Source organism: Felis catus, chromosome C1, assembly GCF_018350175.1.
Source record: "Felis catus isolate Fca126 chromosome C1, F.catus_Fca126_mat1.0, whole genome shotgun sequence".
NCBI lineage: Eukaryota > Metazoa > Chordata > Mammalia > Carnivora > Felidae > Felis > Felis catus.
Genome location: NC_058375.1, coordinates 56474921 through 56491508, shown reverse-complemented (window position 1 = coordinate 56491508; position 16588 = coordinate 56474921). Strand labels below are relative to the sequence as shown.

Here is a 16588-nt window from a genome sequence, read left to right as displayed (position 1 = left end):
TCAGAGAAGATAGCCTCCATCTCTTGGCAATCTGTTCCTGGTGGGTTTGTTTGGCCTCCATCTCTTGGCAATCTGTTCCTGGTGGGTTTGTTTGGCCTCCTTCATTCTCTTGACCAAAAATTTAGTATACTCTGCAACGTCTTCCTTTTTCTTCTTAGTATACTGTTTCTTTAGAGCAATATGCCAACACTTGTGTTGGGGGACACATGGGGTAACAAGACTGAATCTTGGGCACTTTGGTTCCAAGTTTCTTACCTTCTCTGTGTAGCGGCTTCCTCACAACATACTGGTGGACATCATCTTCTTTAGAGAGATTGAAAAGTTTGCAGATTCTGCTAGCTCTTTTGAGCCCCAGGTGACAAGACACAGTAGTATCAGTGAATCCAGGAATATCCTTCTCCCCTTTTTTACAATGACCAAGTTGAGAACATTGAGATGGGCATCCACAATGCAACCCTGAACAGATTTGCATTTTTTCCTCCAGTCCTCCTTGCTCTGTGGAAGTCAGCAGCAAGTGGACATAGCCAAGGGTCAAGACACCCTGCTTCATGGAGAAGCCTTGTTTTTCATTGCCACCACTGACTCAGACCACATAACCCTCCATTCTTCACCCAGAGCGTCAGCAGCAACTTCTGTGGTCATACATTTCTCATAAAAGGTAGGAAGTTTGTGTTCATCATCCACTTCAGTGAGTTTCTGGCAGCCAGTAGCTGGGAAAGAGATGTTCATCTTCATCCTGAAGCAGCCCACTGCCTCCGAGGCACCCTGAAAGAGAGCATGAATTTGTCATTTCAAGGAATTATAAACCATGTCTTGAGACAGGAGGTCACTTCTCTAGACTCCCTACTGCCTGAGCGAGAGGCATGAAACCAGCAAGGAAGCCACTAGGAGGCAACACTGGTGGTACTGTGGAGGAGAGCTGCACTTGAGTATTCACCCCTTCTGTGCTCTATCTAATGCCACCAACACTATCAATAACCTTTAAATGTGCTGCTTCCCAGCAGAGTTGTGATGTGCGATAAAGCTTTGTTGGATGAATGGATGATTGGTGTTTTTATGTCTTTGTCCCCCCCACCCTTCAAATGTAAACACAGCCTGAAGGTCCAACCATCCCTCTCTTACCACTTCATAGCAACCAAGCCTAGAACCTCAATCAGACCTAAAGACCTCCTTTCAGTATTTTCTACTAACAAACTTCTGTTTGTTCAACTTGTTGATGGCTATATTTCTCTTTGCATTCCCTTTCAGGACCAACAGGACTAATTTCTGGGATATAACATATAGTTAACCAGCTTGAATTACAGATACAGAGCCCAGCTACCAAGCATGGGTCAAGGGCTTACTGTGGCAGACACTGAGTAGCTATACACCAAATCTATTTTTTCTCCTTCCTGGAAGCTTTTCCAGCCTTGTTTGTAATTAAACGTGATCCTCTTTTAGCTAATGGAGTGTGAGCAAAAGTGATAAGTGCTAATTGTAGACCTGTCCAATAACCTTCCATCCCTCCATAACATACCATTTTTGTTTTCTATTTCCCTGGCTTAGTGACAAGAAGCATGGTGAGCTGGGAGCCCACAGGTCAAAATAGCAGACCCACAAGATAAAAGAAGCCCTAAATCTTTACTTGGAGGAGAGACACTTGCCAGTCAGATACCTCTTTTGGACTTTATATGAGTGAGAAATGAACGTCTTTTGTATTATGTTACTGAGATGCTAGTATCTATCTGCTAAAGCAACTAGCATTACCCTAACTGAATCATATACACACAAAGAAAGAATCGTGGAAATTACAGCTCGAAAGCACTTTAGAAATCAAATCCAATGCTCAACATTCAGAAAGGTGAAATGATTCCCCAAGAGTAACAATCTGGTACCAGAACCTACGTGTTATATATTAGTCAGGATGAACTGAAACTGCAGTAAACAAAAAGAGTAATGTATTGGCTCATTTTATTGAAAAATTCATGGGTAGGGCTGAATCCAGACGCTGAGACAATGTTATCCTGATTTGGCCTCTGAGTGAGCTCTGTTCCATGAGGTGGTCTCTGTTCCCACGAAGGCTCTCCACTTCTGGGAGAAAACTATTTCCTGGCAGCTCCAAGATATAACCCCAACAGAGTGGAAGTTTTTCTTTGCCCACACTTTAAACAAAAATCTTGTAATAATTGCTTCTGATTGACCTGGCCTTGTCATATACCCATCTCTGAACTAAATGATGCAGCCACCACCCTATTGACTAGCTACGTGGCATCAGCCTCAATCATAAGATCTATAAAAGCCAGAGGTCAGGGTTCTTACCCAACTTTACTAGATGCACCCTCTCTCTTTCACAAGAGCATTAACTATGCATTTATTGGGGCACCTGGGGGAGCTCAGTGGGTTAAGCATCCAACTTCAACTCAGGTCATGATCTCATGGTTCATGAGTTCGAATCCCACATTGGGTTGCATGCTGATGGTGCAGAGTCTTCTTGGGATTCTGTCTCTCTCCCTCTCTGCCCCTCCCCCACTTACTTGCACACATGTGCACATACAGTCTCTCTCTCTCTCTCTCTCTCTCTCTCTCTCTCAAAACTAAATAAATAAACTTAAAAAGAACTATGCATTTATTCATTGAACATTTACAATATGCTAGGCTCTGTGTAGACTGCTATAGTGGATAAAAAGAACAAGATACAGGTCCTTCACTCTACTCTCTATCCTGTGTGTCTGATAAAACATATATACAAATAATTACCTGGCCACCAACAAACAATAAAAAAAAAACTGACTGTCATAATAAGGATATACTTAGAGTTTATGATTATGATTTCCTGCTATAGGACCACATGTTTGTTTAAATCCACAGAGAGAAAGGGGCACCTGGGTGGCTCAGTTGGTTAAGCATCCAACTTAGGTTCATGATTCGTGGGTCTGAACTTCCCGTCAGGCTCTGTGCTGAGAGCTCATAGCCTGGAGCCTGCTCTGGATTCTGTGTCTCCCTCTCTCTCTGCCCCTCCCTCTCTCTCTCTCTCTCTCTCTCTCTCTCTCTCTCTCTCTCTCTTTGAAAAAAATAAAAATAAATCCATAGAGAATCAATGCCACTAAGAAGAGTAGACATGGTTAAACTAAGGGATTAAAGAAAGACAAATTGAAACATAGGTAGAGTATAATAAACCTGGTTTTTCCTTGCAATTCCAAATTCCAACTTTAACTGCCAAAACAAAATGCCCAATTCACCAAAAGTAATTTAGACAAGGTAGAAGTGTATTTCTCGGGGTGCCTGGGTGGCTCAGTTGGTAGTGTCCCACTCTTGATCTTGGCTCAGGTCATGATCTCACAGTATGAGTTCAAGCCCCACATCAGGCTCTGCACTGACGGCATGGAGCCTGCTTGGGATTCTATCTCTCCTTCTCTCTCTCCCTCTCCCTCTCCCTCTCTCTCTCTATCTGTCAGTCTCTCTCTCAAAACATAAATAAGTTAAAAAAAAAAAAAGAAGTGTATTTCTCTCTCATAAAACATCCTAACTAAATAGGGGATAATAAAGGTAGCTTCTTAATGTTAAAGCCTGAAGTTCCTTCTGTCTCTGCCATTTAGGATGGTGTTGTTCTCTCCCCATGGTTGAAGATGAACTGCTAATACATATCCTTCGTCAGCATCTGAGCAAAGAGAAAGAGGGCAAGATTCAGCAGAAAGACATGCTTTTTGCTTCTAAAGGTACGACCCAGAGGCTGCAAACATCACTTCTGTTCATATCGCATTGACTACAAGGAAGTTTGAGGAATATCTTTTGTAGCTGGGAGTTCTAGTAAACAGCAAAAAGAGTGGATACCAAGGAACTATTGGCAACCATGCAACATAATAGAAATAATCACCTAATCTATCAATGAGTTATAAGGGAGAACCTATAAGCATTCTTTAGTCAAGTTGTATCATAGGAAACCAAGGTCCAGAGAGGTTGAGTGATTTGCCTAAGGTCACATAGCAAATTATAGAGGGAGCCAGGACACAAATTAGTATCAGTCAACTTTGAATGGTAGACTGTTAATATCATCTTGTGCTGTCTTTCAAAGTGCTTTTTTACATAAAGTTGTGAAGAGGAAAGTAATAGTGTAGACATCAATGAGAGTTTTTGTAAGAAATGTCAAAAGGGGGCGCCTGGGTGGCGCAGTCGGTTAAGCGTCCGACTTCAGCCAGGTCAAGATCTCGTGGTCTGGGAGTTCCAGCCCCGCGTCGGGCTTTGGGCTGATGGCTCAGAGCCTGGAGCCTGTTTCCGATTCTGTGTCTCCCTCTCTCTCTGCCCCTCCCCCGTTCGTGCTCTGTCTCTCTCTGTCCCAAAAATAAATAAACGTTGAAAAAAAAAAAATGTCAAAAGGCAAAATACTGATTTTTTTTCATTGCACAGTTGATAGAGCTTATATAGATTTTAAAGTATTTAGTTGTGTTATTTAATGCAAACTAATATGCTGTCGTAAAAATTTAAATACTATACAACTTGTTAAAAGTGAAAATCTTCCCCTTCCCAGGAGTAACCACTGTTAACAACTAGTACAGCTCTGCTTATAGAGATTTTCAAAGGTTCTTTTGTCTATTCCTAAAGTGAGAGTGTTCCCAACAATTTTTTTTTATTTATTTATTTTTTCTTTTTTGTAGAACCAGGAAAACGGAATGGCAAGTAGATCAGCAGAACCATTCTCAGTCGCTGAAATTGAGGTGGTTCTTTGGCTGGGAAACTTTGGGGGTCCCTGAGGCCAGGCAGCAGAGAATAAGTTCCAGCACTGGCTATGAGGTGGGGCACATCTATACTTGTCATCTTGCCGACACCAGGACTGGTTACTTAGCACCAATTCTTCCATCTCCATAACCTAGCTCTCCCTACCCAAGCTGGTATATTCCTAATGACACCACTTTATTTCCCCCAAGAAGACTGACGTCCACAGTCAAGTATACTGGGTGGAAAATATTAAGGTGGCGGTGTGGGGACAGGAAAAGCATGAGTTTTCTGTGTTATGTTCTAACAATTCAGAAGTGACAGCCCCAGGAGTTTCTCTGTATCCCCAGTTCACTCTGTCTCTCTACGAGATAGCATGTGCTGAAAGGCAGGCAATCTTGCACCACCACTTACTATATGTGTGCCTTATAGCAAGTCATTTAGTTCTGAGCCTAAATTTCTTTTTTTTTTTAATTTTTTAATGTTTATTTATTTCTAGGAGAGAGACAGACAGAGAGAGCATGAGGGAGGAAGGAGCAGAGAGAGAGGGAGACACAGAATCCAAAGCAGGCTCCAGGCTCTGATCTATCAGCGCAGGGCCTGAATCTACAAACCACAAGATCACAACCTGAGCTGGAAGTTGGACACTTAACCAACTGAGATACCCAGGTGCCCCATGAGCCTAAATTTCTTTATGGTGACTAGGGACAATTGCACAGGGTTAAGAAAATTAGTGACATGTTGTGTATGAACTGTACTGCCTTATAAGCCTTTGTGGAAAAGAAGCTTCAACACTCTGCTGTCAATGGGCTAGACTACCTTTCTCTTGATTCAAGTAATTCCTAGTATCAAAAAGAGTAAACAAACTCATATACCATTGACATTAGTGTCAACAGACACATAATTGTGATTTATAAAAAGATTTTGAGAAATGAGGACACAACAACAAAAATTATTAGACCAAAACCTAACATTCTCAATTCTTTAGGGACTTAGGAGGCATCAGATTATAGACTTGAATTGCCCTGGGTATTTTTAGCATTAATAATAGGAGTCTTTTTAATGAATAGACAATAATTCTATAATATTATTCCTGATCTCAGAGAGCCTAGTCCTTTTTGTTGTTGTTTTTATTATGACTTCTACTTCTATTATTTTTACTTTTAGTTCTGAAGTTTTATGAAGATTTTCTGGACAAAAAGAGAAATGAGATCGAGGAAGCCTATAGGACTAACAGTCAGCAGGTACCATTAGTTCAGCCTAAAGGTGGTGGTTGAAGGCTGGCCTCTTTTCTGATTAATCAGCACCTATACCAGTGCTAATAGTGAGTTTTGTATTAAAAAAGCAAATGTCAGGGGCGCCAGGGTGGCTCAGTCAGTTAAGCACCGACTTTGACTCAGGTCATGATCTCGCGGTCAGTGAGTTCAAGCCCTGCGTCGGGCTCTGGGCTGACAGCTCAGAGCCTGGGGCCTGTTTCAGATTCTGTGTCTCCCTCTCTCTGACCCTCCCCTGTTCATGTTCTGTCTCTCTCTGTCTCAAAAATAAATAAACGTTAAAAAAAAATGTTTTATAAAAACAAAAAAGCAAATGTCAGTTTGAAAGCCAATTCATTCTGGAGGAGAGTAGTTTAAGTAAACTTAAAACATCTTCATTTTATTTTGGTACAGAGTTTTAAATCAAATGCAGATATGTTTTTCAACTCCCCAAACAAATGTCATTTACAAGTTAACTAAACTGCATAGAATTGTCCTTGAGTCTTGGTGCTCTGTTAATAGTTTGGGGTCGCTTATAAAAGAAACAAATGAATCACCCTCCTCCACTGCTCCTCTCCCTGCAAAGAAACCCAACAAACAAAACCAGTGGGTGTCATTAATGTACTAACCCTTGTTTCTTACAGACACAGGGGACATATTTGTCTTCCAAAGAATACAAACATTTAATCCTTTTCATTCCCTCAGAGATATTCCTCAATCTACATTTTCTGTTTAAATTTGAAAAGCTCTAAACAGAGATATGTATATATTGATTGATAAGTATTTGAAAAGAGTGATTTGTGAATCATTATTAGGGTTATTGTTATTGTTGTTTTTGAAACATTTTAAGCCAGTGACTAATAAAACTAAGATTTCTCAGCTTTTTGAGAGAGAGAGACACACAGAGCATGAGCAGGGAAGGGGCAGAGATAGAGAGGGAGACACAGAATCCGAAGCAGGCTCCAGGCTCCAAGCTGTCAGCCCAGAGCCTGACACAGGGCTAGAACCCATGAACCGTGAGGTCATGACCTAGACCGAAGTCAGATGTTTAACCAACTGAGCCACCCAAGCACCCCAGATTTCCCAGCTTTTTCAAGCAAACATTAGAAATTCTTCCCATTTCTTAGCCTCCAATAATTTATCCTCTATTCATAGGACACTAAGAAAAGACAGCATGAGGAATCAGTTAATTTAGAAACTCCTTCTCTGTCATTTATACATATAGAAACCAGATATATAGACATGTAGAAACCAAATTATGGGGAAAACAAGATCAGAAAACTCCATCATATTTCTATAATGACTAAATCCAAACAATAAATTATTTAAGTCACTAAATCTTCCAAGTCTAAGCATAGCTTACATAAATGAAGAATAAAGGTCAAGCTTATTTGATTCTATTTTTAAAGTTTATTTTTACTTATTTTGAGAGAGAGAGAGCAAGCATGCATGGGGGAGGGGCAGCAAAGTGGAGAGACAGAATCCCAAACAGGCTCCTCACTGTCAGTGGAGAGCCCAACTTGGGGCTTGATCTCACAAACCATGAGGTTATGACCTAAGCCAAAATCAAGAATTGGACGCCCAACCTTGACACCCCAAGGTCAAGCTTATTTTAAACTATGAGTTATTCTCTTATTGATACTTTTCTACAATACACCGAAATCTTCACTTGTTATGTTTTAGATGTGAGATTGTGGATGATCAATTGCTTTGTTTTTACCTCAAACATTTTTTTGACTAATGTATACTACTAAAATTGGAATTTTTAAATTAGAAAAATAAATAAAATATTATAAAGTCACTTCTATCATTACAATGCCAAAATGTGTACTAAAATGTTGATCCCACTGCTTTGCCAAGCTCCAAAGAAATCTGAAATGTAAGAATGGATTTGTTCATTTTGCCATTGTCCTCTACTGTTCAATTCAATTAATCTTAGAATTTTTTTGATGAAATCTATCTGTGTTGGCAAGATATCATAATTCTGAAGTCAGCCTACTTTCACAAAATTGAATATTCCTCTTATGCAGTAAGTCTCAGGAAGGTAACAAGAGCCAAATTATTCAACCTAGAAAGAGCCTGAATCAACTCTAGTGGAAGCTAAAATTCATAATTTGATTTAATTTTGTGTTATACTCATTTTGTGAACTTTATTTTTATTTTAGAGAGAGAGAGTGAGAGAGCAGGGGAGGGGCAGAGGGAGAGAGAGAGAGAGAGAGAGAGAGACAGAGGGAGGGAGGGAGAGAGAGAGGATCTCAAGCAGGCTCTATGCTCAGTGCAGAGCTCAACGTGGGGCTTGATCCCAGGACCCTGGGATCATGACCTGAGACGAAATCAAGACAGACATTCAACCGACTGAGCTACCCAGGCACCCCATCATTTTATGAACTTTTAGTTAAAGAATTGGGCACCTGATTCTGACCAGGAAATGAAGCAAGGACTTAGGCACATTTTCTTTAAACAAGGAAGGTTCATATTTCTGATAGTGATATAACCATTAAGGCAATTTGTTTCTTTTGATATTTAACAACCAGATATTTTCTAAAAAAGATTGACTAATGACTAACATCAGTCAGAGGAACTCTACTAGTTAATTAAAATCCCCAAAAGGAAATATCACAGCAATCTTCTTCAGTATAATTTATGAAATCAGTCAATGAGACTGAAATCAAAATTTGCCCTCATGGTAGAGATGACTGGTTTATTGTGAACTCTGAATATCAGCAGTTAAGTACAGCAAAATTAGACAAGAAATAGTTAAAACATGATAGCTTTCAGGGATTTAATTAATTTCCACCATTAAAATGATTATTTCAAACTTATATTTCAATGCTTATGTTTCAACCTGTTAAGGGAAAAGCCTCTATTGACTGTGTCAACAAATGCAAAATGTTTATGACTTTTTCCCTAAGAATTGAGGCTAGAAGTTATTAGAAACTTATCAGCAGGAAAAATAACAGGGGTAACTGCAATAAAAATCATTTTTTGTGTGTGTTTTGTATATTTTACTGGATACTAATACCACCTATGTAAAGCAGAATAGCCTAATGTTGAAGAATATAGATCTGTGTCAGAATCCTGGAATCAAATCTTGGCTCTGCCAATTATTAGTGATAAAACCTTTAACAAGTTAATATAACCCATCTGAGACTCCGTTTCTTCATCTGTAAAATGGGAATATCTCATTGCATGTTATAATGATTATATAAAATGCAAAACTACAGTTTCTTATTCAAAACCCTAAGGCCAAGTGTGTTTCAAAATTTAGAGAGCATGTTTACAAAAGGAAATATAGTTTATATACTGTATATTATGCAATACCTCCAACAGAGGTTGGGATAGCAGTCCAAAATCAAATACATTGTGTTAGTCAGCTATTGCCTCAGTATTTCCACATTAACAAAACACTCCCAAACTCAAAGGCTTACAAAAGCAATTGTATGTTTTTCTTACTTATAGATCTGTGGGTCAGAAGGGATGACTGCTTCAGGCTGCTGGTCAGCTGGGCTCAGCCAGGATTGGCTGTGTCTTTTCCAGATTGCAGTTTGGAGAGGCTATCCTCTCACTACTCTCACTCTTCTCACTCTTCTTGGGTCAGCAGTTTCCTGGGGCAGGCTTCCTCATGTCAAATCATAGGAACAAGAGACACAGGGACAAGCCAAACTCAAATCCCACAAGTGACTTAGAGCCCTTGCCCTGCTCTCATCACCTCCAGTCATGTTCCCAAAGCAAGTCATATGGCTAAGTCCGAAGTTAGGGTAATATTTTTTAGGAGGAAGCAAGTGAATTATTTCTGTAAAGTACTCAAATCTATTATACATGCTGCCTTGTCTTCAATAAAACATATAAATATATTCACATTAAGTGGGATAAACACATATTATAAATAACCTCATGATAGTTTGGTTTTCAGAACATTTTGGATTTCACATTCATAGTTAAGACATTGTGGATCAGTAATGTACTTAGTATAGGGCCTGATATTGGTCTTTTTCTGGGCTTTGTGATACCTGGAAACTTAACTATTGGAAGCTTTTCCCCATGTTATGCCAAACAGAATGTATCTGTATTCCCTCTTGAGTAGATGAATGAAATTGCATTGCAACTGGCATCTAGATTCTACTGATGCCTAAACATTTATTAATTTTATTAATGTTTATTTATTTTGAGAGAGTGAGTGAGAGAGATCACAATGGGGGAGCAGCAGAAAGAGAGGGAGAGAGAGAATACCAAGCAAGCTCCTGGCTGTCGCTGCAGAACCTGACATAGGCCTGGATCTCACTAACCTTGAGATCATGACCTGAGATAAGATCAAGAATCCGATGCTTAACCAACTGAGCCACTCAGGTGCCCCTTTTAAACATTTTTAAACTAATATTTATTTATTTTGAGACAGAGAGAGAGAAAGAAAGGGAGAACTTGGTGTTTTGTTTTCTTTTTTTAAAGTTTAGTTATTTTGAGAGAGAGAGAGAGAGAGAGACAGTAAAAGAGAGAGCACGCAACCGCAAGAGAGGCAGAGAGAGAGAGACAAAGAGTGAGAGAATCTGCACTGTCAGTGCAGAGTCTGATGCGGGCTCAACTCAAACTGTGAGATCATGACCTGAGCTGAAATCAAGGGTCAGATACTTAACTCAGTGAGTCGCCCAGGTGCCCCTCTTTTACTTTATTTTTTTTTTGAGTTTTATTTATTTAAGTGATCTCTACACCCAACATGGGGCTCAAACTCACGACCCTGAGATCAAGAGTCAGATGCTCTACTGACTGACCTAGCCAGGCACCCTAATTGTAATTAATTCACTTCACAGTTTGCTTTTTGAATGTGAAAGCCAATAATATTTCTTTAAGTCTGAAATACACAACTGTAAATATAACATAGTGCTTAAACTTCACATTTATAGCTAATTTAATCCTCTTAATGACTCTGAGTTAGGCACTTTTATGATCCTCAGTTTGCTATCCTCAGATAAAGAAACAAGCATAGACACTCTAAAACTGTAATCAAATTCACATACCTAGGAAGGTGCAGAATTGAGGCTCAAATCCAGATGGCTCTCACTCTCTTCTCCTTTCTATTAACCTTGGGCTAAACATTTTTGTAAACACAGAGAAGCTCAGTTTCTCAACAACCCATCTGGATTTAAAAAGTCCCTGTTTGCACATGAATATAGGACTTCTCCAGCTATCTTTCAAAATTTGGAAAACCTAGTCACTACTTTACTATCTGTCAATGCCATTTATCAGTGAGCTCCAGAAAATCTGGAAAACCATGTGATGTATCATTTTCCAAGTATCTGGCATAATGCCTGGCATATAATAGGCACCAAGTAAATATTTGTTGAACAAAAGGAATGAGTACGTTACACATAAGTAACTAATGTTTCCTAAACATGAGCCTTCAAGATAGTGGTTTTTAAAATTTCAAACCAGTCATGTAGTGTTTCCTCTCTTGTCCATTTACTTTGCGATTTCTACTCCTGAGACTAGGTGCTGCAGTAAGGATGGCCTCCTTGGTGCTCACGGCAGGCCAAAGCTACTGCTAGCACCTGATCCCTAATGTTCTCCACAGCGCCTGGCTGTTTCAGATTTCATCTACTTCTTTTGCGGCCCCCACAGGACCTAACAGAAGCTCCAGACCCATAGGAGGCACATAAGAAAAACACTTGTTCATTTGGATTATAACATCCCTGAAGCCGGTTTACCTATGCAAGCCAATTGTGAAAAGGCTTAAGGAGTTAAGCCCCAGGGACATTCCTGCCATTCAGTTAGTACATTTCATCCACTCCTACTCTGTTATCTCTCTGCTTCAAGAACATCTGAACAATTTCAGGTTTGCTAATTAAACTTCACATTCTCTGTTTATTAACTAATGCATCCTATCATGTTTTTAACCAGAGTGAGACAATTACTGAGACTTCAATAATATGCTCCCCAAATAAAGAAAAAACAATGTTAGCCTCAAGTTATACTAAGGCCAAATAATAATTAGCGACTATACTATTTTTTGTATTTCCTTAAGTTACCTGAGAATCATGTTTCTAAGGAGATATATGAAGTAGAGGCGTGGACTTATGTTTAAAGTAGAATATTGCCCAATAATAGTGCTGTCTACTATATACTTATCCCTAACCCTTCTTGCCTAGATTGTAATTAAAAGAGAGGGTTATTATAACTTCATGGTTATTACTTGTTTCATGTTACAGTAGGTTGGTTGATGTCCTCTTGAAAACAAAAACTCAACTTTAAGCTGAGGCATTTTTCTAAATACCCCAATGCAATTCTTATGTGCCAAAATTACGATTTCTCAAGTTTTGGAAGAAGATTAAATAAATCCAGAGATGTATGAAAGAAAAACAATAGAAAACAATACTGCTGAATTACTTGCAATTGAACCAGACAAGATTCAAAGTGAATTGCATTTATTTTTCAAGCTAGATCATGAAGAAATAGTAAGTCAAAAATAAGTAAAACGAGAGAAACTTTTTATGTTCTCAAAGATTTCTTGGCGATTTTCTGGGACTTTAAAAACTGACGCAGACACACAATTAACACAAACTTTCCATGGCTTTTAAAAATTGGCTATTTTATTACAATAATAGTACAGGTTCGATATTTTAAAAATCAACAGAATGGAAAGGTACAAGGTCAAGCAAAATTTCCCTGCCTTCTAGCCTTACTACTTTGTAATCCTACTTTCTGGAGAAAACCACTGGTAACGTTTTCTTCCTTTTATAGCCATTGAAAATATTTCACTTTTACTATTTGTATTTGTTTTGCTAGGGCCACCATAACACAATACCACAGACCGGGTGGCTTTAACAACAGAAATCTATTTTCCCACAGTGCTGGGGTCCGAAGCCCGAGACCAAGTGTTCACAGGGTCATGTTCTTCTAAGGCAGCTCTCCTTGGGTTGTGGGTGGCTGTTCTCTCCCTTGGTCTTCATGTGCTCTTTCCTCTCTGTTCTAATCTCTTCTTATCGGCACATCAGTCAGATTGGATTAAGGCCACTTTAACTGCCTCATCTCAATTTAGCCACTTCTTTAAACATCCTATCTCCAAATATAATCACATTCTGGGGTTCAGGGCTTCAACACATGAATTTGGGGGAGACAGTTCAGCCCATAACACTATTAAAAGCAATACTACAACAAAATTATAAAACTCCTGTACATATATCTGAAAACTCTTGCAGGTATATGAGAAGGATAAATGTCAAAATGGACATCAAGGGATATGCTCATTAGTAACTTGGAAAGATATTTATAAATTCTCTATAAAAGGTTTGTAATAACTTATACAATTGACAATACATAGAAATACCTATTTCCCTTCAGCCTTGAGCCTACCTAATCTTTTAATTTTTTAATTGTACAGAAAATATGACAGTTTATTCTTGTTTTAATGTGTACACTTTAAAACATTAATATGGTTGGGTATCTCTTCTCACATTAATTGTCTAAAATATTTTTTCCATGAACCCCATACCAATTTTTTTCTATTGAGTTACTTATCTTTTGTTTACTTACTTGTCAGAATGTTTTCTATATTAAAGATGGTTTGTCATATGTATGGCAAATATTTTTTTCAATCAGCTTTTGTCTTTCCGTTTGCCCTTTTGTACTGCATAGAGTTTTAAGATTGATACAAATTTAAAATATTACGATATAACTTCAGATATTAACTTTTCCTGTAAGCTTGATGTCTTTCTTTTTTTTTAATACGTTTTTTTATTTTTGAGAGAGAGAGTGTGAGCAGGGGAGGGGCAGAGAGAGAGGGAGACACAGAATCGAAGCAGGTTGCAGGCTCTGAGCTGTCAGCACAGAGCCCAATATGGGGCTTGAACCCACGAACTGTGCAATCATGACCTGAGCTGAAGTCAGACACCCAACCGACTCAGCCACCCAGGTGCCCCTTGATGTCTTTGAAAATACTCAGAAAGGTCTTTCCCATGCGAAAATTATTTGTGAACTAATATTATCCTATGTTTTCTTCTATATATTTTATGTTGTTGTTGTTTTCATATTTTAGTATGGAAGGAAAAGAAGAGAATTCAGCTTTATGTTCTTTAAGCATTTGGCCAGTCTTACCAACATTGTTTATTCAACAATTCATATTGCCTCATTTACTAAAGTGCAACTTTTATCATTTATTAAATTCTGATAATGAGGATGATTTATGGATTTTCTCATTTGTCTCATTGATCTGTTTGTCTAGTCCAAGATCAGGGAAACACAGTTTTAAATATTTTATCTATTATTTCCCTCATGAGTCTTCTCTTTTAGAATTTTTTCTGATGTGTATTTTTTTAACGTTTATTTCTGAGAGAGAGAGAGCATGTGCAGGAGGGGTGGAGAGTATCCCAAGCAGGCTCCAAGCTGACAGCAGTGAACCTAACAATGTAGGGCTCAAATTCATGAACCATGAGACCATGACCCAAGCCAAAGTCAGATGCTCAACCAACTGAGCCACCCAGGCACCCCTCTTACATGTATTTTTTATATGTATTTTAGTATCATTTAGTTTAAGTTTAAAAAAAAGTCCTGGGGTGTCTGGGTGGCTCAGTCAGTTAAACATCCAACTTTGACTCAGATCATGATCTCACAGTTTGTGGGTTCGAGCCCCATGTCGGACTCTCTGCTGACAGCTCAAAGCCTGGAGCCCACTTCACATTCTGTGTCTCCCTCTCTCTTTACTTGTGCTCTCTCTCTCTCTCTCTCTCTCTCAAAAATAAATAAACATTAAAAAAAATTTTAATAAGAAAAAATCGAAAAGCCTTGTTCATATCTTCGATTGATTCAAAGATAACTGATGTCATTCTAAATATTGAATCCTCTATCCAAATTAAGGATGTCTTTACATTTATTTAATTTTTTTATATATACATCAGAGGACTTTTAAGTTTCTATGCTTTCTTATCACATTCATTCCTGGAATTTCACCTCTTCATAGTGGTTGTGAATGAAACATTTCTTTCCATTCTATTTTCTGAGAGACAATCATTATTTGAAAGTAAAGTAATTGACTTGGCTTTTATATTAAATTTGTGATTACCATGTTAATGAATTCTTTTATATCTTGAAATAATTTTTGAGTTGTTTGTATTTTTTTATTTTAATTTTAATGAATTTATTTATTTATTCTGAGCAAGAGAGAGCACACCAGTGGGGGAGAAGGGCAGAGGAAGAGAGAGAAAGAATCTCAAGCAGGCTTCATGCTGAGCGTGGAGTATTTGTATTTTTAAGGTTTACAATTACATCAATTATGAATAATTATAAGTTTGTTTCTTTCTTGCCTTATTTTTATTTTCTTATTCAATTGCATTGGCTAGTATTTCCAAAACAAATACCAAATAATAGGTGGTGACTTTTCAATTCAGCATTGCACTGGAATTAGCCATTATAATAAGACAAGAAAAGAAAATAAAAGCTATAAAGTTTGGAGAGCAAGAAGTAAAATTATCATTATATATGATGATTGCTCATGTAAAAAATGAAAAAAATCTACAAATAAATTATAATAAATTAATTTTACAAGGTCACTGGAAAGAAGATCAATATAGAAATATATATATATATACACACACACACACAAACTATACAATCTATATACAATAGATTATATATATATGTGTGTGTGTATAATTATATATATATATGTATATATATATATATATATATATATATATATATATGTGTGTGTGTGTGTGTGTGTGTATAAATATATAAAACACTACCAAACAAGAACATAAAAATTTTAAATTATCATTACTTATGTGTGACTTACTCATTTGGTCATTCATTTTGTTCAACAAATATTTACTTGGTGCCTATTATATGCCAGGCATTATGCCAGATACTTGGAATATGATATATCACATGGTCTTCCTGATTTTCAGGAGCTCACAGCAAATATTTAGAAATAAATCTAACAAAAGATGTGCAAGACCTGTTCCCTAAAAATTACAAAATATGACTGAAAGAATCTGAAGAAAATTCAAATCAATAGAAGAAATCCTATGCTTATTGATGGGAAAGTTTAACATATGAAGATGTCATTTCCTACACGATTGACTCATGCAATCCTGTATTTGTAGATAAAGTCTTAAAAGAGTTGATTAAGTTAAAAGAGACCATTAGGAAGGGGCTCTAATCCAATATGATGGATGACCTTACATGAAGACAAGGAGACACCAGGGGTGTGAGCACACAAAGTGAAGACCATGTCAAGAGGAACTGAGAGTGGCTATCTGAAGGCCAGGAGAGAGGCCTCAGAGGAATGCTATCCTGCCAGCACCTTGATGTTGTACTTCCAGCCTCCAGAACTATGAGAAAATAAATTTCTGTTGCTTAAGCCACCCAGTCTGTTCTGTGGTATTTTATTATGGCTTCTGTAGCAAACAAGTATAATATTCATTTATAGGAATTAATCAATGTGTATATGTGTGATTTATATAGTTAACTGTATATAAGTTACATATATACTGGTCTAAACAAACAAACAAACAAACAAGCAAACAAATAAATGAAGTTTCCTTCTGGCAATCAACCCAACTTATCTCCAGCACAACCTACTTGTCATCAAAACCTGTCTCACAGTTCATCCACCATCTTCTACATGGCTCATCACAATTTCTGATTGTTTTTGAACT

The 16588-nt window shown here is 37.8% G+C and overlaps 1 pseudogene; it reads right to left on the bottom strand.

The window, feature by feature from the left end:
* On the bottom strand, positions 1-735 carry LOC109503013 (annotated as a pseudogene).
* Positions 736-16588: the final 15853 nt, after the last annotated feature.